This window comes from Hippopotamus amphibius, chromosome 13 (genome assembly GCF_030028045.1).
Source record: "Hippopotamus amphibius kiboko isolate mHipAmp2 chromosome 13, mHipAmp2.hap2, whole genome shotgun sequence".
Taxonomy (NCBI): Eukaryota; Metazoa; Chordata; class Mammalia; order Artiodactyla; family Hippopotamidae; genus Hippopotamus; species Hippopotamus amphibius.
In genome coordinates, this window is record NC_080198.1 from 88845744 (window position 1) to 88873386 (window position 27643).

General features: G+C 36.4%; 1 protein-coding gene across 8 annotated transcripts in view; it reads right to left on the reverse strand.

Moving 5' to 3' along the window:
- The window catches only part of TET2 (tet methylcytosine dioxygenase 2), a 126324-nt gene that overhangs the window by 79100 nt on the left and 19581 nt on the right, over window positions 1-27643 (reverse strand). For 5 of the 8 annotated variants that reach the window (XM_057704870.1, XM_057704873.1, XM_057704867.1 and 2 more), the window contains one exon: window positions 7693-7838. The gene's annotated coding sequence lies outside the window, so the exon portion shown is untranslated. Of the gene's footprint in view, window positions 1-7655; window positions 7839-10181; window positions 10313-27643 lie in introns of those variants that run through there. The other 3 variants (XM_057704868.1, XM_057704874.1, XM_057704869.1) reach the window with 3 other exon arrangements.

Sequence of the window (27643 nt, forward strand, 5' to 3'; positions counted from 1 at the left end):
AATAAAAGATATTTTTCATTTTCACCAAGAATTTTATTGAACACTGTATACCTAACCAAATGAACTTTTTGGCTAGCCCAAAATATACAATGGAATATTACTTAGCTATTTAAAAAAGAATGAAATAATGCCATTTGCAGCAACATGGACAGACCTAGAGATTGAGAAAGACATAGATCGTATGATATCTTGTGGAATCTAAAAAAATGACACAAATGAACTTATTTACAAAACAGAAATAGACTCACAGACACAGAAAACAAATGTATGCTTACAGAAGGGGAAATGGGGGGAGGATAAATTAGAAATTTGGGATTAACAACATATACACTACAATAAATATATAACAAATAAACAACTGTACAGCACAGGGAACTATATTCAATATCTTCTAATAAGCTATAATGGAAAATAATCTGAAAAATAATATAAATGTGTGTTTGTGTATGTGTGTAACTGAATCACTTTGCTGTACACTTGAAACTAACACATTATAAATTAACTATACTTCAATTTTTAAATGATTTTTTAAAAAGTATGAAACTGAATAAGGGAAAATCATTTTGAGACCATTTGGTTTTATACTCTTAATAAATATATACATCAAAAGGCTAAACATTTTTTTGTTCTAAATGAAATACATTTAAAATGCCCAAGGATTCAATTTTGCGTTTGATGTGGAAGTTTATTTATCCTCCTCTGAAGCTATGGATTTTAATAATCACATCACTGTTTGGTTAGAGAACCTGGAGCTCAGAGGTCTTTCCTGAAATGCTCTCTAGAGATCCAGCATATTGATTTAGCCCACAAGCTTGCATACACTCCCAGCTATGTCCTCATAACATCGCAAGGCACCTGGACAGCACTGCCAAACACATGGCCTCCCACAAGAGCCTACATTCTACAGTACACTGACCAACCTTCCTCCTCTCATCTGAGAGAGTGAAAAACAGAACAAAGCAAAAAACTGCTCGGTTAGACAATCTATCATAAACTAAACTTTCTGGAATTTTCAAAACATTTCCTGCATTCACATCTCACCAAACAAGGTCCTGAGTGTGTTTATTCATTACAATTATCACCCAATAGACATCATATATTATCCATCACAGCTTTCAAATCTCTCTTCCTATAGTGACGCATTTATGTTCACCAATACTACTGGAATTAGAACATCCCTAAGGTCTCTCAAAATAGCCAACAAAAGCACAAATCCCAACTGCAATCAATTTATTTTGGGTAGGATACTTTAGGTGGGGAAAAAAATATATAAGCATCAAATGTTACTTTTACAAGTGTTAGTTACAACTGAGTATCTCTGAGATTTAAGCTCTGAAATAATGTAACTATGTATACAAGATTACCATGTCTAGACACTGTAACTTCCAACTTCTAACCCTCCCAGTTCCTCCCCCACCCACCCCCACTTAATGGGGAGGTGCTGTATCTCTTTCAAGAAGCAGCCAGAGGGGACAAGGAAGAATAGATGGTATGAGCACCAAGTGAATTCCTTCTTTTGAAGAGTGTGATTAAGTGCCTACTATGTAACCAAACATTGTGCAAGATGTTAGGAATGGAAGATAAGACACAGCCTTTGTCCGAGAAATTTCAGAGAAGACAGGCACACAGCACGACAGTAAGTGTATGATGTTTGAAGGGCAATAAATGCCACACATATGAGGTTTTGCTGATGAGAAACCTGAGCTGGGGCTTTATGGGAAAAGGACATTTAACCAGGAGAAGAACAAGTACGAAGACTTGAATGTGTGAAATATAATGTTATGTTCAAGACCACCACACAATCTGAGGGACAGTCAATATGGTGACAAGGAGGTTGAAGGCTAATCAAGAGCCAGATTAGGAATATTAAACACAGAGTTGGATCTACTTCCTATCGGGCAATGGTTTTCCAAACTCAGTTCTTTAGAGAGCAAGAGTTCACAGAGCTGTTCAGGGCCACACTGGCTGAAAAAGGGTAGGTAGGTGGCCCTACGAGTCCCCACATTGTATTCATTTCTTCCCTGACCAGATGAACTTCATTTTAATTGTAAAAACTTCGCAAGGGAGGTGGGGGTGGGCCATGGTACTTCCACTGCTTTAACAAAATTTGACAATAGGTATCTATCAAAGGGCAGAAAGAAGGGGGTATACATGGTTATATCTGCATTTAAGAATGAACACATTAGAGCACTTCACATTGACCAGCAGGGGGAAAAAATGGAAGAACAGAAGCAGAGGGAACAATTAGGAAATGATTAATTTATGGAGAAATTAAGAGTGCTAAGAATGAGTGGAGGTGTGGATAAGCTGGATTTGGGGGTGTGGGTGGAAAAGAAAGTGGTAGAAGTTCCTGCCCAACAAGTTCAATGTTATCAATGAAGTAAGAAGCAAGCTGGTTAGAAGAATTAAAGGAGGAAAGATGTGTATGTACATATGCAGGTTGGAGGGGCATTCAAGATCTGGAAAAGATGGCCAAGGTTTTGGGGTTTTTTGGTTTTGGTTTTGTTTTTGTTTTTAAAGTCCCTTCAAAACTACCACTAAGGTTCAAGGACTGTGTGTGTTCTTGGTTGAAAATTACAAAAGTGTTATACACATCTACAACATTAACTATACGATCACAGATTCTCCCAGAAACCCATTACTTGTTCTCTCAATCTTTTCAACATTAAAAAAGCCAAGATAACAAATTAATTTCACACTTTGAGGAAAAGGTTTGGTTAGATTAACATCTGTAAAGATGGGTAAACATTTCTAGTGCCTTTAGTTGCACTGCAACTTTCTTTCAGAATACAAAGTGTTTTCACCAAGACTCTTTCATTTATGCTTAAAATATCCTATGAGATCAATAGAGGAAACTGATACTTCACCTTTTGATAGGGAAACTGAAACACAGGAATGGTGAAAATAACTTTCATAGGGTACAATCTATTTTAGCATGGCTGACTCGCTGCAAACTAAAAGTACATGTCATGTGGACAGGCACTGATGGCTAAAGTGTTATAGTGCTATTTGTGAATTTAGAGACTGCCAAAGTTCTCAGCAGAATCCCACGAGAATGTCAACATTCTTCCATAATTCACTCTCTTGGGACATAGAGACGATGAGACCAATGTGGGCCTTATATGCATATAAGACAAGATACCCCAGATAACAAAGATTTTGCTTTCATATGGTTCAGTCATGAATTGTATTATAATGAGGCATGTATAATGGAGAGAGTAAAGAAATGTATAAAGAAAGAATTGTAGCACTGTTGTTAATAGAAAAATAAAATTTTCTCTTTTAAGTATACTTCTGCCCCTTTGCTAGAAAATTACATTTTATTAAAAATAAAAAAAATATTTAATAACAAATAGATTGGTAGCAAATTAATAGTTTCAAGGGTGCAGTTTGAAGAGCACTGCATTGGAAATAAATGAAAAAGAAAGGAAGGAAGCAATAGCAAAAATTAATAAAACTAAAAGCTGGTTCTTTGAGAAGATTAACAAAATTGATAAAGCATTAGCCACACTCATCATGAAGAGCACTGCACTGGATGATCTGTAGGGTCTTTTTTTGTTCAAAGTCTTATGACTCAAAGGATAGGTTGATCAGGTTTGTTAGAACAATGATGACGGATATCAGTTTATAAGACTGGCCTGTAAGGAGGGGATGATTGAAGTCTTAATTTTAAAATCTAGGTGGTGATCTAAATTTGAGATGACAAAAGGCATTTTTCTTCTGAAAAAGTGAATAGAAAAAAGTATGACAGAAATAACTGTTCCATCTCAAACTATTGCAGAGACAGAAGGATGACATTTTAAATCAGGGAACATCAATAACCGCTATAGGTGTGAGACTCTAAGCATACAGAATGACCCTCTGCTACTCTTACCAACGCTTCTTTAGCCCTTTCTAGACAACTTAGATCTGTTTCATGAGAGAGGGTAAAAATGCCCACATTAATTAGAAAAATGGCTACCAGACAGTATAAATGGACAAATCCAAACCTTCTAACTATTCTCTCCAAACAATCTGGCAAAATACAAATCAGTAATATTTCCTGCAGATGGCATGGGGAGCAGGGGAATGGGGAGCTGTCAGTATGGAGGCATGAAGGCAGTCCAGGTTCTGCCAGTAACTAATCACATGAACTTAGGCAAGTTATATATCATCTCTGGGTACCCTATTTCCTACAATTTCCTATAATGCCAACAGGTCACTGGTCAATTCACAACTTGAAAACTTTGACATTTCTTCTTAATCTCCAATGTGCAATTAGCCGTTAAATCATCATTTTTTTTTTCTTTGAAATGTATCAAATCTATCTTCCCTTTTCTGCCTTATCCCTATTATCATAATCTATGTTCTCAACCTCACTCCTAAAAGACTCCAACCACTTCCTCCATCTCTCTATTCTTCTAAACTTGTCAAAATAATAATATCGCTAGAGACCTGAATTTACCTTGTTAGTTACCTGCTTCAGTGGTTCCTCAACATTTGTACAATAGCATGTAATAATCTTCAGACTGGCCTTAGGGTTTTTAAAAAATTGACATGATCTATTTTTCCATCTTCTTTCCCACTCCTTGCTAACTCTGTATGAGGTCGCCCTTTTCCTAGTACAACCCTGCCCTCGAAGCCAGCATCTTATTTTATTCCATCTCATGCTGTTTCTCCTCCACTTCTATCCCTGGGATGTCAGTCCTTATTGTTTATTTGTTTTCTGGCTGAGGGTGTGAGGCTATATGATTGTGGACTGTATAAAAATAACTTTAGAACTTTTTCTTTGGATTTCTTTTTCAGCTTCATTGAGGTATAAATGACAAAACTAAAATTAAGTATACAATATGATGATTTGATATATACACTGTGAAAGAACTCGCCCCATCAAGTTAATTACCACATCCATCACCTGACACATTTAGGGTTTTTTGTTTTGTTTTGTTTTGTTTTTGGTTTTGGTGAGAACATTTAAGTTGTACTCTCTTAGCAAATTTTAATGATACAATACAGTGTTATCAACTATAGCCACCATGTTATATATTAGATTTTCAGACCTTATTCATCTTATAACTGAAGGTTTGTATCCTATTACCAACTATCCAAATTCTTCCTCTCCTGCAAGATCCAGACCACAACCTGCCACCTTCCTTCGTGAAGTCTTCTCTACCTGTTTGTCTAGATGGGCCTCGCCATTCTTTGAACTTCCAAAGTTCTTATTTGTATAACTCTTGGTTGAGTTGTATCACCTGGGTAAATGTTTATTGGTGATAGGTGATCAAGCTGTATATGATGTTCTGATTCTCTTTGATTTACTCTGAAAAAAACTACTCTAGGGCTTTGTAGTATTTCTCCTCTACCCGAAACACTCTTCCCCAGGTAACTTTATGGTATGCATGTGTATTCTTGTTTTCATGTTTTTACTCAAACAATAATTTTATCCCGAGGTCTTTTCTGACTATTCTATCTTTAATTACCAACTTACCATGCCTCCAATTTCCTTCTTCTGCCGAAATTTTCATGCTTAGCACTTCTTGGTATTCTACATACTATGCATTTTCATTTATGTCTGTCTCCCACTCTATAAACAGGAGGGACTTTTGTCTGTTCTGCTCATCAATGCATCCCAGTTCCTAGAGTGCCTCGTATTTGATAGGTGGTCAAGAAATACTTTTTGAATGAGTACATTATTAAAAAACTAAAAGCAGCATTAGTAATAGTGATTAATAATAATAAACAAATGCTAATATAAACTTGAGAACTTACTATGTGCCGGGCCCTGCGCATATTATCCATATAACATTGCATAGTTCCATTATTATTTAACTCTGACCTATTTTCCTCCTTGCCAAATACAACAAGGCTTAAAGAGGTTAAATAATTTTCCCAAGAACACACAGCTAATAAACATTACTAAAAATAAGCCCCAGGCTTATTTACTACTGAAAATAAGTCCTAGGCTGACCTTACCCAACTGTAAGAAACTACATGCAAAATTAGATTCTTTCTGGATATGAGGGAAGGACTCCTTCGGGAGTTACTTGAAAATCTTCTTCTTCTTTTTTTTTTTTTAATAACAGCCAATATTGTAATTTCCTGTCCTCTTTTCTTGTTAGTAATTTATCTCATACTTTTCCCTAAGCTTTTGCTCTTCCTTACTATCCACCTTTCATCTCCAAGAAGAGAAAATCTTTTGACTAATGTTATGACTTCACGAAAGAGAGAAAAATTCTATCTTAAAAATGTGTCTCAGTTCTCATGTTAAAGCCAAGTACAGAATGAGTAGCCACAGTCCCTACAGTGAGAGGTAAAGCATCCACTAAGGGAGGAGGGGAAAAGCAAAGAATGCTTTATTCATAATTACCTAAGATTTTCCAGCATGAGAGGGGAAAGAGGAAGTCTATTTTCAGTGACAATGATTACTCTAAAAATATTAACATGCAAGGGAAAAATTTTCATTCTGAGAGTTACTACTGTGCTGAGTTCTCTTTCCCTTACACAGTGACTTAAAATTCCCAGGGCAGAGAGGTAATCTAGGCAGATGTACTTGCCCTGTCTTGAAAATGGCAACATCCAGGAATCATGGGAGTTTAAATGAGGACACACTGGAAAGGATTTCTCAGCACCAGGCCAGTCTCTAAGAAGTATCAAGTGGCAGAGTGGATACTTATATCCTCAGGCATTTGGAGTGAGGGCAGAGATTATAGCTACACAGGCTTTTGAGAAGGTTTGCTATGCTGAATGTATAAAGATGCAGTGAAACTAAAGCTGACTTACCTGCTAAAGAGTCATAGATGGAAAAAAAAAAGCCTCATTCTTCCTTTTCTCTAGCTAACTTGCACTTTCTTTTCTACAATGCATCCACAGTTTAAACTGGTTTATAGTACAGGCAAAGGTATATATAGTAGAATTTATTCTAGTGTTCATCTTCAATATTTTTGGGGAAAAAAAACACATCAGTTCCCTACTTCTGTATGTCTATTTAAATAATAGTGATTGGATTTAAAAAACAAAAACAACAAACAAAAACCTTCAGGTTGGGACACTCAGCAAAACAAATTGATCTTTATTAAGATCAACTATAAGAACATACTGAAAAAAGCGTCTTTCTCTCTACCACTACCTCTATTTGTATTTTCAGAAAAATCATGTGAAAAAAATCACACAGGTTCTCTTGAGAGCTGTCTTTCTAAACTTTAGTTCTCTGCTATTTCTATGAAGCCAAACTGTCATGAAACCCAGCTGCCTAGGCTCAAGAGATGCTCACTTTCAGGCCAGTAAATAACCATAAAATAGCACTTTTTTTTTTTTGGTCCCCAACAAGATTGAGACAAAGTGGCCATAGATGACGTAAGAATGGAGAAGAGAAATACTGTGATGAGTGGTTAGAGACAGCACCTTTCTCTGTGGTTAGTGATACTATATTTGAATGATTCTTGTCTTTCTTTTACTAAAATAACAGACGTTAAACATCTAATGAAAATCTTCCTTTTCTCCAGGAAAAAAAAAAGTATATACTCAAAAGTCAGCACACAACTTTAGGGAGTTCATAGACCTTAAAATCTAAGCCATGCTTCCTAAGCATAGATCATAGAGGTATTTGAGAGAGTACAGAGTAACTCAGACTTGGAGGTTGGAAGAGAGACTGACCATTAAATTGAGAATAAACTTACACTCTCAAACAAGCACCAATGGTCCCCAGTGTCTTACCAGCAGCTCTATCCCTCACTGCACCTCCTGGATCATGGCCTGTTGGCTGCTGCTGAGCCCATCTCCTGCTTCCACGCGTGGTAACTCAACAGGAGCAAGGGCAAGTAGACAATCTTGAGAGGGTCTGCTGCTGAATGGTGGCCAGCCTGGAAAAGATACCGAGTCTGAATATTTTTAAGATAGCAAAAAGGAACAAGGCACGTACATCTGGTATGAAAGCGGCTACGCAGTGTTTAAAGGTTTTAGACGCCTATAATTAGATATTTCCACTATGCCATTGGCTGTGAAAATATACGGGGTTGCAGGACCTTTCTCAAAGCAATGAAAGTCCCAACTGCACCGTAACATTTGTCTAATATTTGTAGAGCAGTGTGTAGTATCCAAAGCATCTCTGCCCACATCAATCTGTGATCATCACATCTTGACTGTGATAATCAATTAGGTTTGAAACCCACTGGCTTACATTACTTCATCTGTCAAATCCAACAGCTCTTGGCCTTGGTCATAATTATCACCTGGGTGTAAAGCTGAGGCCTCACGCTCAGAGATTTTGATTTGTTGGCCTGAAATGAAGCCTTGCTCCCCTAGTCTTTCCAAGATGCAGCCAGTATACAGAATCATTAGCATAAGTCCTTGTACTTGTAGTGCTGACAGCTCACAAAGAGCAAATGTTTACTCTGAATATACCTCGTCAAGGCAATGTGCTATGTGCTGTGGGAAAGGTAAAGCATGACAACACGTGACCCTGTGCTCAGGGGCTTTAATTCAGCTGGACACATACTTTCAAAAGATCACATAGTAAGATAAATGCTTTAAAAATATAACCAGGGGGGTGAAGGGGAAACTGAGACGAAGCGAGAGAGTAACACAGACATATATGTACTGCCAACTGTAAAATAGTCAGTGGGAAGTTGTTGTATAACAAAGGGAGTCCAACTCGAGGATGGAAGATGCCTTTGAGGACTGGGGCGGGGAGGGTGGGGGGGGCTTGGGGGGGGGAGTCAGGGAAGGGAGGGAAGATGGGGATATGTGTGTAAAAGCGGATGGTTGAACCTGGTGTACCCCCCCAAAAAATAAATAAATAAATAAATTAAAAAAAAAATAAAAATAAAAATAAAAATATAACCAAAGTAAGGCTTCACTGGTCAAAGATGTAGTGAAAATCTTGGGTGCTAAAAAAACTAGACATTTCCATGTCCTGAAATAAGAGGAAAAGTTTAATGCATGAGGAAAGGCTTCTTCTGAGTTTTAAAGGCAGGGTGAAATTCAGAGAAAGAGAGAGGAATAGAGAGCAAGCATTGTTTTCAAGAAAAGACACAGCTGCAAGAATATGCAAAGCAAACTGGGGGAGACTAAAAAGCCCGCTGTGATGGAAGGGTTTCTATAAAGGAGCATTAGGAGAATTTGGAGAGGCAGTTTTGAGCCAGAATGTAAAGGGTACTGGTAAAATGGCAAAGGAGTTGGGCCCTTTTCCAGAATATCTGGAAACACTATCCGAAATAGTACTGGAAGCTGCTGAAGGCTCATGTCCCAAGAGGTCTTAGTAAATTTACTGGGTTCTTATTCTTAGTAAATGCCAGACACCACGCTAGAAGCACTACATATGTTAGCTCATTTAACACAAACATCTGGAGAGCTAGTTATTATTACCCCTATTTTACAGAGTCAGAAGGGAGGTCACTTAATTTTCTCACTTACACAGCTAGAAATAGTAAGCTGAGACTGGGGCATGCTGTTTCTTTAGCAACATGGCATCTTAAAAGTCCTGTATTAAGATTTAGGGTTTTTTTTCAATTGAGATATAATTCACATACCATAGAATTCTTCATTTTGAAGCATATAATTCTGTGGGTTCAGTATATTCAAAAAGTTGGGCCATTATTGCCACCATCAAATTCCAGAACAATTTCATCGCTCCTGAAGTAATTCCGGTACCCATTAGGAGTCAGTCCTCATGCATCACTCCTCTACCTAACTGGCCTTGTCTCCGTGGCTCTGCCTATTCTGGATGTCTCAAATACAGGAAATCATGAGAAATCTGGCTTTTTGTTCCTGATTTCTTTCAGTGAGCATAATGTTCCCAAGGTTCACCTATATCTTAGTGTGCATTGGTACTTTCCTTTTGCAGCTAATATCCCACTGTCTAGATGTACCACACTCTATTCATGATGAAGATTTGGGTTATTTTTACATTTTGGGTATTATACATAATGCTACTATGAACATTCATTTACAAGTCTTTTTCTATTGTGGTAAAATATATGTAACATAAAACTTACTGCTTTCACCATATTTTAAGTGTATCGTTCTGTGGCATTATGCACATTCATATTGCAGTGCAACCATCGCCACTAACCATCTCTAGAACGTTCTCATTTCCTTTCACAAAAACTCTGCACCCATCAAACAACTCCCCATTTCCCCTCTCCCAAGCCCCTGGCAAACACAATTCTACTTTTTGTCTCTATGAATTTGACTATCCTAGTTACCTCATACAGAATCATATGTGTCCTTTTGTGACGGGTTTATTTCACCTAGCATAATGTCTTCAGGATGCATCCATATGGTAACATGTGTCAGAATTTCCTCCCTTTTGAAGGCAGAATAGTATTCCATTACACGTATGTACCACGTTCTGTTCTTCCATGTATCTGTTGATAGACATGGGCTGCTTTCACCTTTAGGCTATTGAGAATAAGGTTGCTTTGAACATATGTGTTCATCATTTATACGTTTTTGTATAGACATATGTTTTAAATTCTCTTGGGAGCAGAATTCCTAGGAGTGGGAACTGCTAGGTGATATGATAATTCTATGTTTAACCTCTTGAGGAACCACCAAACTGTTTTTACAAAGTCTCTGTGCCATTTTACACTCCCACCATCAATTGTATGAGGGTTTCAATTTTCCACACCCTCACCAACACTTGTTATTTCCTGTTTATCTAGGGGAGTCCCAAAGAAATGCATGTCACTACAAGCAGTTATCTGATTGGCTGGGAACCAAGCTGGTGAATTATCATAGAGAACATGAAGTTCCAGTTTCCTGTATCCCAAAGAGCCCCCTTACGAAAACAGGCTACCCCAGCAAATAGAATGTACACCTGTAAGAGACCACAAGGCTTTTGTTAGAACACAGTTGTTCAATGGCCAATGATCTTGGCTTTGTTCAGTTTTGGAAAGTCTCCAACATGATAACATTCAGGAATCAATACAGTGATGACTCATATACTTGGGTACCTGTTTTGTAAGAGAACCTTAACAACACTATTTAGGATGCTACGGTAAATATTCTGAAAGAAAATGTCAAACATTATCGGTCAACTTATACAGTGAGTTTTCCCTCTGACCTCATATAGTAATGTCATAAAGAAAAAAAAAAATCATTTAGAAGGCAAAACAGAATAAACATGAAAGGTAACTGCTGCCAAAGACAGAAGTTAAGGTAAGAGCCAAAGAGACTAAAAAAATAAAAAAATTAAAAAAAAAGAGAGAGAGAGAAATTTAAGAATGAAAGCCTATGAGCATATTGAAATCTTCTCACTCCCACACACATCTACATGTTTAATTGAATGAAATAAACCTCACAGTCAAAATCACCATTTCTCTGAGGATAATGTGGTTCCAAGACAGATTTTTGTTTCCCTAAATTGAAGCTTATTCTGGTATTTTATCTTCATCAACTATTCACTGTTTAAAAGGATAATATCTTTCTGCAATATTTTCCAGAATGTAGATGAAAAAATACCAGTGACAATAAAAATAGCTAAGATTCACTGAACACATTCTTAGTCACTTAACCATGAAAATACTGTCAGTCACGTTCCTTAGCACACACTTTGTAGGTGGCAGGCCTTCAGAGCCTGAGTTCTTACCCGCCTTGCTTCATGGCCTCCAATAGCTTGTAGGAGAACACGTTTCATTTTGGTGAAAGGTAAATTATTCTGTATTTCAAATCCTAGTAGCAGACACTTTCCTTCACAAATGGAAGAACAAAATTTTTCTTTACAAACCAGTCACTCTACCTATAAACATGTATATATCAATGCACGCTATGCATCGTGTATATAAATCTCTTTGGGGGGCCTTAAATACATTCTCCTTTCAATAGATGGATATTTTGCTGATCAAGCCATTAAAGAAATACTTCCATCGTGAACAGGGCACCATGTTTATCCCGCTGGATCTAGTCCTTCCTTTCCCCTTTGCGCTACTCATTCACCCTCACGGCATGTCTCTTTAAAGCTTCCCAACAATAGGTGCTTCCTTCCTGCTGTCATGCCCTCTCAGCTGCTCCCCTGCGCGTGTGATCCTCCTCTAGGTCTAAATGGGGTCAGACTGGAAGTTCACTGAACAGCAGGTTACTGACCTCAGCAGGATATACCCACAACTCAGTTCTCCTCCTTGTTTCCTCCCCCCACCCCCGCCCCAACAAGCGTGCACTCATGCTTTCTCTCTCTTCTAGTAACTGATCCCAACTGTAAGGTGCCCAAAGGGAAATGCTATTTCAGAATGTCAGCTACTTGGCAGCAATGGCTGTTCTATTAATGCTTAAAAAAAAAAACAAAAAAAAAAAACAAACTCACTACAGTAGTTAAAGCTCTAAGAAGAAAACTAAAGGAAGTCCTCATGTAAATTCACTCCCTGCTCTTCCCAACATAGACAAAGTGGTGATTCCAAGGAAAAATTCAGTAAGCGTTTACAGAACAAATTCCACTAAGATAAAAATATACACATCAAACAAGATTGCTTCTAATGAACAGTCTTTATAGAACCAAAATTGCCAAACAAAGCTGAAATATTGGACAGCGGTTATAAACTGTTTGACATAGTATTTCTATTGCACAAAGAAATTAAGAACCAAACACAGAAATGTAGAGGTACAGGTATAAATTCACTTGGCATTGTGTGATCCAAATTAAAAGGAAATAGTGAGTAAAAATCAAGCAGAACAGGATATGTAATTTCTTGCATCTGAAATGCACATATTTCTATGACACTCTGACACTTGCTAATACGTGCCCTCTTTGGTCAGAGACGGGGCCATTATAAACTGATGGAGGTATATACCCAGTGCCTTAACTCTGAAAAGCCAGTAGAGGATACAGTTCATTTTTCATCCATTAAAATATTAAACATAATTCTCTGTAATAGAACTGCCATTCCCAATCTCTAAGCATTTTAGGGATCCCTTCTAGAAATTCTATGTAGTGGAAGAAAGGAAAGGGGCAGAGAAGTGGAAAGAGGTGAAGAAAAATGTGTACACTGATTCTTATGGTTCATCTGTTCCTATTTCTCCACACAAAGAACTTTAGGTGTTGGCAACTGCATTTCTATAGTCGACTGCAGGACAATATTTCTATTAGGAGCTAGGCTTTGAGCTGAATCTCAGAAGAAACTTCTCACCCATCACTCTCATAAACCCATAAGCAAACTAAGGAAGTTGGAAAGCAGAAGTGATAACCAAAGTACAAATGCATCTCAGGTTCTAATTCTGCCACTAATCCTCCATAACTTCACGATCTTGAGCCAATCACTTAAGGAAACTGAGGTCTGAGAAGTCTATAAAACGTTAAATTGTATTATCTCTGTTCCAAACCAGGTTTAAAACATTGTGATTCTACGACTTAGATAGCGTCTAATTTGATACAGGTGGAACAAATGCATGTATAAAAAAAGAGGTATTACACAGTGAACAAAGTGTAAAAACATGAGCAAAATTATATTGGTAGGATTATCCTAATTTAAGTACCCTCATATAGTATTAAAACTGTAATGAATAATCCTCAAATTGTAATAGGCAACTGTAAACCGATAATCACAACACTTACTGATTCCAAAAAAATTATTTCACAGTGTATATTCTATTCCTTTAGATTTGGTAATTTCATATTATAAACTGATGTAACAGATTTTTCAGAGTCAAGAGGCTACTACCATGGTTCATTTAGACTGAATTGCTAATTATCTCCATTTATAATAGCCATAGATTGAGGATCAATAACTTGGTAGACTGTGAAAGCTTTATTAATAAAACAAAAGCAAAACAAAATGAAAAAACCAAACTGCTTCAAATCTATAACATTAACCTAGATATTTTAAAAATGAGTTCATTTTCTCTACATTTTAGGAAAATTATTAGGTGCATATTAAGCCCACCTTCCCATTTCTTTAAGACAGATGGGAAGTAAAATAATGAATTTTTAATCATTAATTATTATATAAATTATTCATAGCCCAAAGATTATCTTCATGCAAGGATGCTGTTAGTCATATGAGCTAAGGTTTAATGTCATTACATTAATAATATCAATAAACCCCAAAGGATCAGTGAGAAAATTTCTAATGCTTGATGAGGTAGCAAACAATATAAAATGAAAATTTATACTATATTATAAAACTGCCATTTGACATATCACTATTTTTAAAAAGCAACATTACTTCCATTATAACTCTGTCTACATTTTTCATTCTAAAAATGTAAACAAGGAAATTTCATTCAACCTTATTTCCAATAAAAAGGCAAAGGAAAGTGACTGGAAAACTCCACAAATTTCCCAAAGTTTCTAATTTTATCTTTTTCCTTAAAATAGAAAAGTACATGGAAAATATTTCAGAATATATAGGAAAGCTCCAGTTCTACTTACCTGGATTGTTAAAAGCAAATTATGCATTTTACAAAACTGGAAGTGTCATTAACATGAGATAAAGTATTTCTATCTAAGGTACTCAAAAGCAGTTTAGTAAACATTGTTAAGACAAATAAAGGATGATTCTCTGGCTATACACATGAATGATAATCAAAATATTTAACAGCTGGCATGTCAAAGCATGGGTCATAGTGCTGGAGGAGGGTCCAAGAAGCCACCTATTTTAGCTGCAGGACTGTGGGGAGGCCCAGGGAGTCACGGCAAGGAAGCCAGGGTGTCTTAGGACAGCAGAATTCCCCCACTCACTTGGAAATATTTCAGTAAACTTCAGCACAGCCACACTCATGTATACCTCCTGCATATCAGCCCTGGCTATTTGTGTGAGTCTTAAATAAGGGATTTTTTTTTTTAATAAGGCTTTAAGCAATTGTTAAAAGTCTTTGCAAATCACAACAGTATAAATCAACTACAACAAAATAATTTCTTTTAAAAAAAGTCTCTGCAAATCTACTACTTGTTACTGAATAAAATGTACTTATTAACTTTGGCAGCAGCTAGAAAGAAACATCATGGGGGAAATTTGATGGGAGAAATGAAAATTTAAAGATGAAAGGGTTTTTTAATTTTCAAAATTTTATGTGAAAATTATATAAAGTATTTGTGACATTGAAATTACTTAAAATTTAAGTATGAGGTTAAACTTTCAAGTAACGACCAGGATGACAGAATGTAAATACATTTGTCCCCTAAATAAATAAAATGTTTAGTATAAACAGCTGTATATTCAATCACACTTAAGAATGGAGAGTCATATAAATAAATGAGAAATCCAAATAGATATTTTAATAACAAAATTTTGATATGATATTTTCATAAAATTATCATTTTCAAATTAAACTGGATTTTCATTTATTTTCTGGAGGTGGCAAACACCTATTGGTGCTTATAAGTTAATTTCTTAAGAACAAGCATATCATAATGTTGAAGAAATGGCAGCATAACTAAAAAATATTTGATGCCATGTGCCAGAGATGTAGAAGGTGGTCTACATAGAACTGCACATTAAAAAAAAAAATGTTTTAAATCAAAATTATTTACTAGATCTTCTAGATGGAATATACAAATCTAAAGAGAGCAGAGATTTGTTGTTGTTTTGACTGTCCTCTTGTTGAAAGGGATTAAAGTTACCTAGCAATCCCTGTATTGTAGAAACCAAAAGAAAAAAAAAAAGAGTCAGTTATCAACTACCAGTTCTTCTACAATAGAAGAGTGCAGGCAGGTAAGCATTATTTTGCTACAATGTTTTGCCACACATCTTTAATCTCCTGACAAAGTAAAACTCATCAAGAAACTGCCAAGAAAAAGAAACTCCTCTAAAAGCATATGAATTGTGACTAAACTGAGAGTTTATAAACCATGACCACACAAACAGACAAATAGAGACATATACCATACACTCCAAAAGAGAAAATAACAAAGACTTGGCCAAAGAGTACACAGATCATAGCTTAGAGAGGGGCAATGAACAATGGAAACTTTGTTAAGGGCTTTAAACTATTCTAGGTAGAAATACAAATGAGTATAATAATAATGATTTATAGCCCCAGAGGCTTTATTTTTAACCTTACTTTTAGAGAGGCAAACAAGGAATGAAAGTTAAAGTGGGACATGAGGTATCTGGAGAAAGCAACTTTAATACAGAGGAATAAATAGAAGAATTTGAGTTATAAAGAATGACAAAAGGGCAGTACCAATAAAAATGTGAAATACTATTGGTGATGATGGTACAGGGAAAGGTAAATGATGGAGAATATTTAAACGTCAGAACATTTGTTTTGGAGTGTCACAATACCAGAGTGCAAAAAATAAGCTCTAAAACAAATAAGTATAACTTAGCTCCTTTGTAAAACAAAGGCACTGTATATTTTAAAACAAAAGAGCTCAGTAATTATAAAACATGTGTGAATATATTTTATATATGTGAAAATACAGAGCAGAAAAGAACAGGAATGTGAGAGTATGTTATTTTCCCCTATGTATTAATGACTGAGGTTTTGGAATGTAGGGAAGTATTTTTAGACAATGAAAGAATAAAATCATTTTAAAATCATCATGGAGGAAACTGATGTTTGGGGGAAAAAAAAAGGAGCCACTGACCCTGCCTTTAGAGAAGGATGTTTGAGAAAAGCCCTTTGTGCCAAGTTGACTCAGATTCATAGGCCATGGAAATCAGTACTGAATGTCTTGATTCTTCATTGACTCTGGGTGGATGAGACACTAAATGAAAACGGGAGCATTAACTTCTTATACTTGGAGACGTGAAAGTGTCACTTCTAAGAAAGGTCAATTGTCAGCTGACCAGAATGGCCTAACTACTCTAACCTCCAAGAATGAGTCAGTAAACGACGAGAAGGGAGACAAATAAATGAACCATGAGTATCTGTATGTTATTTCAGCTCAGTAGCCATCACAAGCCAGATACTCTGCATGCTCGAAAAACCTCTTTCCTTTCCCAAAAGATGAGTAATACTGAAGAACCTAATCGTGGGATCAACTTAACCAGGGCTCACGAGGAATGCAGCTGCTTTACAGAACCTCGCTGTAGAGAGTCTTAGAGTGGGAGGTCAATTTTCTCTCCAACAACTGTCACTAAAAATGACTTAACACTCCGGGTTTATGCCAGGTCAGTGTACACAGGTCATCTTCAGAGCCATGAATGAAGTCATGCTTTATCAGAAAGCAGGTCAGAGGTAACATAAATCATCTAAGTGTAACAGCTGACTAAAAATAACTTTCTATTATAAGCACTCATTTCCTAAACGAAGAGGCTAGATATCCTTCATTTTCTGAGGAGTGATGAGGGGGGGAATCCTCACATAAAACCAAACAAGACTTTTGCAACTTCAAAACTCAGAGAAAAGGCATGGAGTCTGCAGGTACATGAACTGGTTTGTAGCCTTTGATCTATCATGGGCATTGAATGAACCCAGATGAATCTCACCCACAAACCACCTTCTCAACAACTCCTACCTGCTTCCCTCACCTCTTCTTATGAAGAACTTGGTGCTACCTGTTCACTGCAAATAAGGCTGTGACTCAAGAAGGAGATTAGGTTATTTTCTCAACCTCAGGTTGGAAAACCCAGCGTCAGTAGGGGACTTGACTTGAAACACTATAGATACCCATAAGAAAAACAAAAAATACTTTTACTGCCTAGTTTATTTTCTTTTTATAAATTTAAGGTGGTTTTCTTTTTAGGTTGCTTTTCATTTTTTAAATTAAACTTTATTTTTTAGAGCAGATTTTGGTTCATTCTAAAATTTAGTAGGAAGAACAGTGAGTTGTCATATACTTTCATCCACACACATGTATAACCTTTCCCACTATGAAAATACCTTTCTGGAGTGGTGCGTTTGTTACAGCTGATGAACCTACACAGACACGTCATTATCAACAAGTTCATAGTTGACATTAGGGTTCACTCTTCGTGTTGCCCATTCTATGAGTTTTGGCAGATGTACTATCATGACGTATCCACCATCGTAGCATATTAGAGAATAGTTTCACTACCCTAAAACCCTCTGTATTCTCTCCATTCATCCTTCCTATCCTCTAATCCCTGGAAAAACTAATCTTTTTACCATCTGCATAGTTTCATTTTTTCCAGAATGTCATTCAGTTGGAATCAAAGAATACAGACCTTTACCGAATAGATTACTTCTCTTAGTAATGTGCATTTAAGGTTCCTCTATGTCTTTTCATGGCTTCATACCTTAATTTTATTTTAGTGTTAAATACTATTCCATTGCACGTCACAGTTTATCCATTTACCTACTGAAGGGCTACCAAGTTTTGGCAATTATGAAGAAAGCTACTATGAACACTGTGTGCAGGTTTTTGTGTGGACATAAGTTTTCAGCTCCTTTGAGAAAATACCCAGGAGTGCAATCACTGGATTGTATGGTAAGAGTGCATTGAGTTTTGTGAGTAACTGCCAACCTTTCTTCCAAAGTGGCTGTGCCTTTTTGCATTCCACCATCAATGAATGAAGAATTTCTGTTGCTCCACAACCTCTCCAGCATTTGATGTTGTCAGCATTTTAGATTTTGGCCATTCTAATAGGTGTACAGGGTAACCTCATTAATTAATTTGCAATTCCCTGATGACATATTATGTTGAACATCTTTTCATATGCTACTCACCATCTATATATCTTCTTTGATGATGTGTCTCTTCAGGTTTTTTGCCCAATTTTTAAACAGGTTGTTCATTTTTTTATTGTTTTAACAGTCTGAGGAGTTCTTTGTATATTTTGGATAACAGTCCTTTACCAAATGTGTCCTTTGCAAATATTTTCACCCAGTCTGTGGCTGGTATTCTCATTCTCATGACTTTGACTTTACCAGAACAGAACTTATTATTATTATTATTATTATTATTATTATTATGGCCACACTGTTTAGCTTCTGAAACCTTAATTCTTTGACCAGGGATCGAACCAGGGCTCTTGGCAGTGCAACCTCGGAGTCCTAACCACTGGACTGTCAGAGAATTCCTAGGAGTTTTTAATTTTAATAAAGTCCACCTTAAAAATTATTTCTTTCATGGATCATGCCTTTGGTGTTGTATCTAAAGAGTCATCACTAATCAATCAATAAGTAAGTAAATAGTCGTCATCATGCCCAAGGTCATGTAGGTTTTCTCCTGTAGTATCTTCCAGGAGTTCACAGTTTTGCATTTTACATTTAGGTCTATGATCCATTTTGAGTGAATTTTTGTAAAGACTGTAAGGTCTGTGTCTAGATCTACTTAGCTGCATACTGACAGCCAGTTGTTTCAGCATCATTTGTTGAAAACATTGTCTTTGCTCCATTGTATTGCCTTTAGCCTTTGTCAACTGATTATGTTTGTGTGGGTCTATTTCTGGGCTCTCTGTTCTGTTGTACTGATCTATTTGTCTAACCTTGCAACAATCCCACATTGTTATAGCTTTATAGTAAGCTCTGAAGTCAGGTTGTGTCAATCCTCCAACTTTGTTCTTCTTCAATACTGTGTTTGAATATTGGGTCTTCTGTCTCTCCATATAAATTTTAGAATCCATTTGTTGATATTCACAAAATCACTTGCTCAGATTCTGACTTTGTGTTGGATCTATAGATTAAATTGGGAAGAACTCACTTGACAATATTGAGTCTTCTTATCCATGAACATGAGCTATCTCGCCATTTACTTAAGTTATTTTTTGATGTCTTCATCAGAGTTTTATAGTTTTCCTCATATATATCTTTTACAAACATATTTTGTAAACTTTTTTTGCATACTGTACGTATTTTATTAGGTTTATACCTAAGTATCTCATTTTGAAGTGTACTAATGTAAATGGTGATGTATTTTCAATTTCAGATTCCACTTGTTAATTGCTGTTATATAGGAAAGTGGCTTTTTTTCTCCCAGTTTTATTGCGATATAACGGACATCCAGTACTGTGTAAGTCTGAGGTGTACAGCATGATTTGATCTACATATACCACACTGGTTATCACAATAAATTTAGTGAATATCCATTATCTCATATAGATACAAAATTAACAATACTATGTTAGTTCCTATGCCACAACAGAGTGCTTTGACATTTCTACGCCTTTCAGACTGATCACCACAATAAGTCTAGTCGCGATATGTCACCATACAAAGATGTTACATAGTTACTGACCATATTCCCCACACGGTACATTTCATACCCTTGACTCATTTATTTTGCAGCTGAAGTTTGTACTGCTTAATCTCCCTCACCTATTTCAGAAAGTGGTTGACCTTTGTACATTAACCTGGTACCCTGCAACCTTACTAAGACTGCTTATTAGTTTCAGGAGACTTTTTTTTTTTTTTTTGTCAATTATTTCAGATTTTCTGAAGAAGATCATAAAAGACCCAAAGACAGTTTTATTTTTTCCTTTCCCATCTGGATACCTTTTATTTCCTTTCCCTGGCTTACTGCATGAGCTAGAACTTCCAGTGCTATGTTGTAAAGCAGCAACCAGGACGCTGTGGGAGGTGAGAGGTAGACAAATGAGCAAAGCTTCATCTGCCACTCCCCATTGCTTGCATTACCGCCTGAACGGACCGTGTCCACCCCCACCCCCTGGGTCGGTGGAAAAATTATCTTCCATGAAACTGGTCCCTGATGCCTAAAAGGTTGGAGACCACTGTTGTAAAGCAGTAAAGACGACATCCTTGCCTTGTTCCTGATCTGAGTGAGAAAACTTTGAGTTTCTCACCATTAAGCGCTGATATTAGCTGTAAAGTTTTTATACATGTTCTCTATCAAGTTGAATAAGTTCCCCTGCATTCCTAGTCTGCTAAATTATTATCACAAATGGGTGCTGGATTTTGTCAAATGCTTTTCTGCAACTATTGATATGATGATGTGGTGTTTCTTCTTTAGCCTGTTAATATGATCGATTACATTAATTGATTTTTGAATGTTGAGCCAGCTGTGCACACCTGGCATAAATCCCATTTGATTGTGGTGTATAATTCTTTTTATACATTGTGGGATATGATTTGCTAGTATTTTGTTGAGGATTTCTGGATCGACATTCATGAGAGATCTTGGTCTGTGTTTTTCATTTCTTGCTATGTCTTTGTCTAGTTTTGGTACTAGAATAATGCTGACCTCAAAGAATGAGTTAGAACGTATTCTCTCTGCTTCTGTCCTCTGAAAGAGATTGTAGAGAACTGAAATAATTTCTTCCTCAAATGTTTGGTAGAATCCACCAGTGAACCCGTAAGAAAGGCCAGGTGTTTTCTGTTTTGGAAATTTATTAAACATTGATACAATTTAATGAATATAAGCCTATTCTGATTATTTAATTCTTCTTGGTGAATTCTGGCAGATTGTGTCTTTCAAGGAATTGGTTCTTTTCATCTAGGTTACAAAATTTGTGGGCATAGAGTTGTTTACACTATTCTCTTGTTACCTTTTTAATGTCCATGGCATCTTTAGTGCTGTCTACTCTATTGATTTCCTGTTTTCAATTTCATTCATTTCTCCTCTAATTTTTATTTATTTTCATCTGCTTACTTTGGATTTAATTTGCTCTTCATTTTCTAGTTTCCTAAGATGAAAACTTAACTTATTGATTTTAGATTTTTCATTTCCAATTTATGTATTCAATACTATAAATTTCCCTCTAAGCATTGTATTCACTGATTTTCCACTCATTTTTGTAAGTTGTATTTTCATTTACCTCAAAATATTTTTTCTCTTGAGATTCCTTCCTTGACCTATGTGTTATTTAGAAGAATGTTAAATCTCCAAGTGTTTGGGGATTTTTCAATGGTCTTTCTGTTATTGATTGCTAGTTTAATTCCCTTCTGGTCTGAGAGCAGACATTGTATGATTTCTAATATTTTATTTTTTTATTAATAAACTTATTTATTTATTTATTTCTATTTTTTGCTACCTTGGGTTTTTGTTGCTGAGTGAGGGCTTTCTCTAGTTGCGGAGAGCAGGGTCTACTCTTCATTGCAGTGCGCGGACTTCTCATTGCAGTGGCTTATTTTGCTGCAGAGCACAGGCTTCAGGTGCACAGGCTTCAGTAGTTGTGACTCACAGGCTCTAGAGCACAGGCTCAGTAGTTGTGGCATATGGGCTTAGTTGCTCCGCGGCATGTGGGATCCTCCCGGACCAGGGCTCGAACCCGTGTTCCCTGCATTGGAAGGCGGACTCTTAACCACTGTGCTACCAGGGAAGTTCCTGATTTCTACTATTTTAAACTTGCTAAGGTATTTTTTATGGCCCAGAATATGGTCTATCTTGGTGAATGTTCCATGAGAGCTTGAAAGGAACATGTAATCTGCTATTGTTGGATGAAGTAGTCTATAGATATCAATTATATCTAGTTGATTGATGGTGCTGTTGAGCTCAACTATGTTCTTACTGATTTTCTGCCTGCTGGAGCTGTCCATTTTTGACAAAGGATTGTTAAATTCTCCAACTATAATAGATTTTTTTCTTTTTGCAGTTCTATCAGTTTTTGCCTCACTTGTTTTTACACTGTTGTTAGATGCATGCACATTAAAGACTGTATGTCTTCTTGGAGTGCTGACCTCTTTACCGTCATGCAATGCCCTTTTTAAGCCTAATAGCTTTCTTTGCTATGAAGTCAGCTCTGTTTGAAATTAATATAGCTACTCCAACTTTTCTTCTGATTAGTGTTAGCATGACATCTTTTTCTATTCCTTTACTTTTAATCACTATGCATCTTTATGTATATTTAAAGTAGGCATCTTGTAGACAATTGGATCAGTTGGATCTTGTTTTTTGATCCACTCTGATGATCTCTGTTTTTTAATTCATGAATTTAAACCATAGGTATTTAAGGTGATTATCGATACAGTTGAACTAATACCTGCCATACTTCATATCACTTTCTAACTGTAGCCTTTGCATTTTCTTCCTATTTTTGTCTTTCTTTTGTGGTTTTCACTGAGCTTTTTATGTTTCCTTTTTCTCTCTCTTTTTAGCATATGAATTATACTTCTTTCTAAACATTTTTTAGTGGTTGCCCTGGAGTTTGCAATATATATTTACAACTAATTCAATTCCACTTTCAAATACCACTACACTGTTTCATGGGTAACACAAGCACCTTATAATAAAAATATTCCTAATTCCGCCCTCCTGTCCCTGTATCATTGTTGTCATTTATTTCACTTATACATGAGAATATACATTATACGTTCATATATGTAATTACAACATATATACAGTATGTATGCATATATTATGTATATCCATATATTTGTATATATATAATTTAGTCTTATTATTTTGAACAAACTTTTATGTTAGACCAACTAAGAATAATAAAAATGAGAGTTTTAATTTTATCTTCAAGTATTTATTTTCCAATACTCTTCCTTTCTTTACATAGATCCTAGTTTCTGATCTACGTCATTTTCCATCTCTGTGAAGACCCTCTTTTGGCATTTCTTACAAGGAAGACTACTGGCAACAAATTCCTTCAATTGTTGTTTGTCTGAAAAAGACTTTATTTCTCCTTCAATTTGCAGGATAATTTCACAGGGTACAGAAATCTAGGTTGGTGGGTTCTTTTCTCTCAATATTTTAAATATCTCCCTCCACTGTATTCTTGCTTGCATGGTGTCTCAGGAGAAGTTGGATGTAATTTTTATCTTTGCTTCTCACCAGAAAAGATATTTTTTTCTTCTGGCTTCTGTCAAGAGTGTTTTTCTTTGATTTTCTGAAGTTTGAATATGATATGTTTATGTGTAGTTTTTTGTTTTTGTTTGGTTTGGTTTTTGGCATTTATCCTACTTGGTGCTCCCTGAACTTCCTGACTATGTGGTTTGGTGTCTGCCAATAACTTGGGGAAATTCTCAGTCACTGCTGCTTCAAATATTGCTTCTGTTCCTCTGTCTCTCTTCCTCCTAGTATTCCCATTTTGCCTACATCATTTGTAATTGCTGCACAGTTCTTGGATATTCTTTTTTTCCCCCTCTTTACTTTTCCACTTTGGAAGTTTCTATTGTCATATCCTCAAGGTCTGAGGTACTTTCTCCAGTTGTATACAGTCTACTTAGGAGTCTCTCAAAGGTTCTCCATTTCTGTTAGTGTTTTTGACCTGTAGCATTGATTTGTATTTCTAAAAATTTCCATCTCTTTGATAATATTGTTCATCTGTTCTTGCATGTTTTCTACTTTTTCCATTTAAAAACCCTTAGGCAGTAGTTTAAAAAAAATTCCTGGTCTGGTAATTCCAACATTCCTGCCATATCTGACTTTGGTTCTGATGCTGCTTTGGTCTCTTCAAATTGTGTTTTTTTACCTTTTAGCATGCCTGGTAATTTTTTGTTGTAAGGTGGACACGATGTCCTGAGGAAAGGCAACTGCAGTAAATAGGGCTTTAGTTAGTAATGTAGTGGTACAGTGTAGAGGAGTGGGAAGCATTCATTAGCCCTATGATTAGGTCTCATCTCAGTCTTTTGGTGAGTCTGTGTCCCTGGACTGTGAATTTCACTAGTGCTTGTCAGCCCCCTCTCCCCCCACTTAAGTAGAATAGCTGGAGGAGTCTGGAGGTGCATATACCTCTTCCCCCACATGGGAGGTTAAGGGGAAGGTTAAGGGGATCTGGGGTTGGGCATTTCTCCTACCCAGGTATTTTGGGCTCTGGTAAAATAGCTTCCCCTGAGGGCAGGCCTTGTCAAGAGGAACAGAATGCTCTGGCATATTACAATTGCTCCTTTTTCCCTGCTCCTGCCAGAAGCACAAGGGAATTTTCCTCTCACATTTACTTTGAGGGCTTGGTAGAGCTCCTGGAGGTAAAATTCACAAAAGTGTGCAGGCCCCCCTACAGCTGGGTCCCCCTGGAGTTTTCTACTCTATCACTTTTATCCACACTGAAGCTCCAGCAACTTGTTACTTACAATTCAGGTTTTTCCACCATGGCACTGGTTCCTGTGGACATTACAACTTACAGGTTTCCGGTCCAACAAGTTTATGAACCTCTGGATCTGCCTGTTTATCTCTCCAATTTTGGGAGCAGTAGATTGCCCCGTGACTTCACTTCTCTGATGGAGCTAAGAACAGTTGTTGGTTTTTTTCAGTTTGCTCAGGTTTTTACTTTGTAGGATGGCAAGTTCCTTATATGCTGGACTGGAAATTGAAAATCTCAGTATCTTTCTTTTAGGATTTAAAAAAATTTTTTTAATTATGTCTTCCTAGTAATATATCAAGTCTTCCTTTCCAAAGATGTATTAGGAAAATACTGGTGACTAAAAATTCTGTGATCACAGTGAGCTGCTTCTCAAAAGGGGTTTTTACAATGTACAAATAAAGCTTTTAGAAGAAGAGACTGGTGAAATATCTTTTAAGACCTGTCAAATAAGGTGTAGGCTTGCTAAGGTTTTATATATATATATAAACACTTGCCTTTTTCTAACTCTCTTTGATACCCCTAAGATTTTATCCATATATGTAATACAGCTATAAAACAAATTGAGGTTCTGGATGAAAATAGAATTAGCATATTAAGTTCATGTTTATAATGATTTTGTCAATGTGTATGTTTACAGAATGACCTATCTTCTTTTGAAGTCATTGCTACTATTAAGAAATGACATACAGGACTTCCCTGGAGGCGCGGTGGTTAAGAATCTGCCTGCCAATGCAGGGGACATGGGTTCAATCCCTGGTCCAGGAAGATCCCACATGCCGCAGAGCAACTAAGCCCATGCACCACAACTACTGAGTCTGCGCTCTAGAGCCTGTGAGCCACAACTGTTGAGCCCAGTGCCACAGCTACTAAAGTCTGCGTGCTTAGAGCCCGCGCTCTGCAACATGAGAAGCCACCACAATGAGAAGCCCGTGAACCACAACGAAGAGTAGCCCCGCTCTCCACATCTAGAGAGAGCCCTTGCACAGCAACAAAGACCCAACACAGCCAATTAATTAATTAATAAAAAAAGAAATGACATACGTTATTTTTATAGGCATGGTACAATGTTTTTTATTATATTTTCATGTATACATCTACCCTCAGTCAACATTTTGTAAATTGAAATCCTGAAGTAGTCTCAAGATTTTTCCTAACCAGTACTAATCTCTCTTAAATTATATCTTGTTCATATATCAGTTTTTTTCTTAATATTTATTTAGGCTGCACCAGGTCTTAGCTGTGTTATGTGGGATCTTCGTTGCAGCATGCGGGATCTTTTAGTTGCGGCATGCAGGATGTTTAGCTGCGGCACACAAACTCTTGGTTGCAGCATGTGGGATCTAGTTCCCTGACCAGGGATCAAACCCGAGCCCCCTGCATTGCCAAGTACAGAGTCTTAGCATTGGACCACCAGGGAAGTCCCCATCGGTTTCTTAAGAGGAGTTCTCCTAAGGATATTAGCCTGATTTCAAAGATGTTTTAGTTTGTCCTGTAACTAATATCTGAATAAATGAACTTCTGTATTCCCTGAGTAGAAAAAATAAATTAGCAAATTTCTTCGAATTTCCTAGACTCATCAACTTTGCATTCTTGTAGCCAATCTGTGATTTTCAAAACTACTCTTTATTTCCTTTACTTACTAAAATGACTCATTGCTATCTTAGGTTTTTCAATAAGGTTGAAATTTTTTTAAAAGATTAATCCAGGAACTTATGACTTTAGTAAATTGTCCACAGTAAATAGCAATTTTATGAACACGTTCCTTCAGGGATTAAAGATAGGTAAACTTTTTATCCTTTGTATTGGCATGCAGAAGTGAACTTCCTCTTTTAAGAACAAAATCTACATTCTTAAGAGGTCTGAAAAGCAGAATGCTTTTTTACAACATTTGTTCCCTCGAGGAATATTTAAAACTTAGTTTATGGAAATAAGACCAAAGTAACTCTGCTCTCTGCTCTTTCACATTATAATAAATACTGCAGAAAGTATAAAAACAATCTGTAAGAAACCCTGAATTCAACCTTCAGACTTCTGAAATGTTTCTCATAAATATACAGGCATTTGAATGCAATACTATTGTTTTTTCCTTGAAAGGAAATAACAAGGTCACTTACCAAATGCAATGAAACAAATATGTATTTAATATCTGTAATATGCTGCAGGTAGTCACATATATAATAAGTGAGTGTGTTCAAATTCAAATATGAAGTTCAGTGAAATTTCAGAAAATGTTATCTTGTCAAAGTTCTTCATTTTCTAGATGAGGAAACAGTAATAAACTTCCTGCCCAGCATCACGTGAAAAGCCAAAGAACTCATTTAAAGTCAGTAATGCATTTTTGCAATACCAAATATGTACTAATCCTGTTTGGCCTGTCTGAGAAATGCATGCAGTGAACATAGGAAGAAGATGATAAGCCTTGGAAGAAGATTAGAAAACAGACTTCCAAAACAGGTAAAGACATGCATATGAAAATGAATAATGCAATCCAGAAGAAAGAAGCTAGTATACTCCTGCAGGTCACTGTAAATGGGCAAATGCAACACTGGCAGCAAGGACTAGAATCTTTTATCAAGAGACAGCTCAAGATTTGTACCTTGGTGGCACCAGTATAGAATTTAAGGATTTCAGAAAATGCCTCAGTAAATTACACTATGAGGGACTACTGGCTTCTGTTATCTGGCTATCTGGTCACATGATATTATGTCAACAGAAGATATTAAAAGTCTTAAATCAACTCTTCTCTGATTTCAGAAAGTTCTCTCTATTTGGAAGAAAAGTAAAGAAAGAACTACTCTATCAATTTGTATTTCATTTCACTAGCATCAAGTTGAATATTA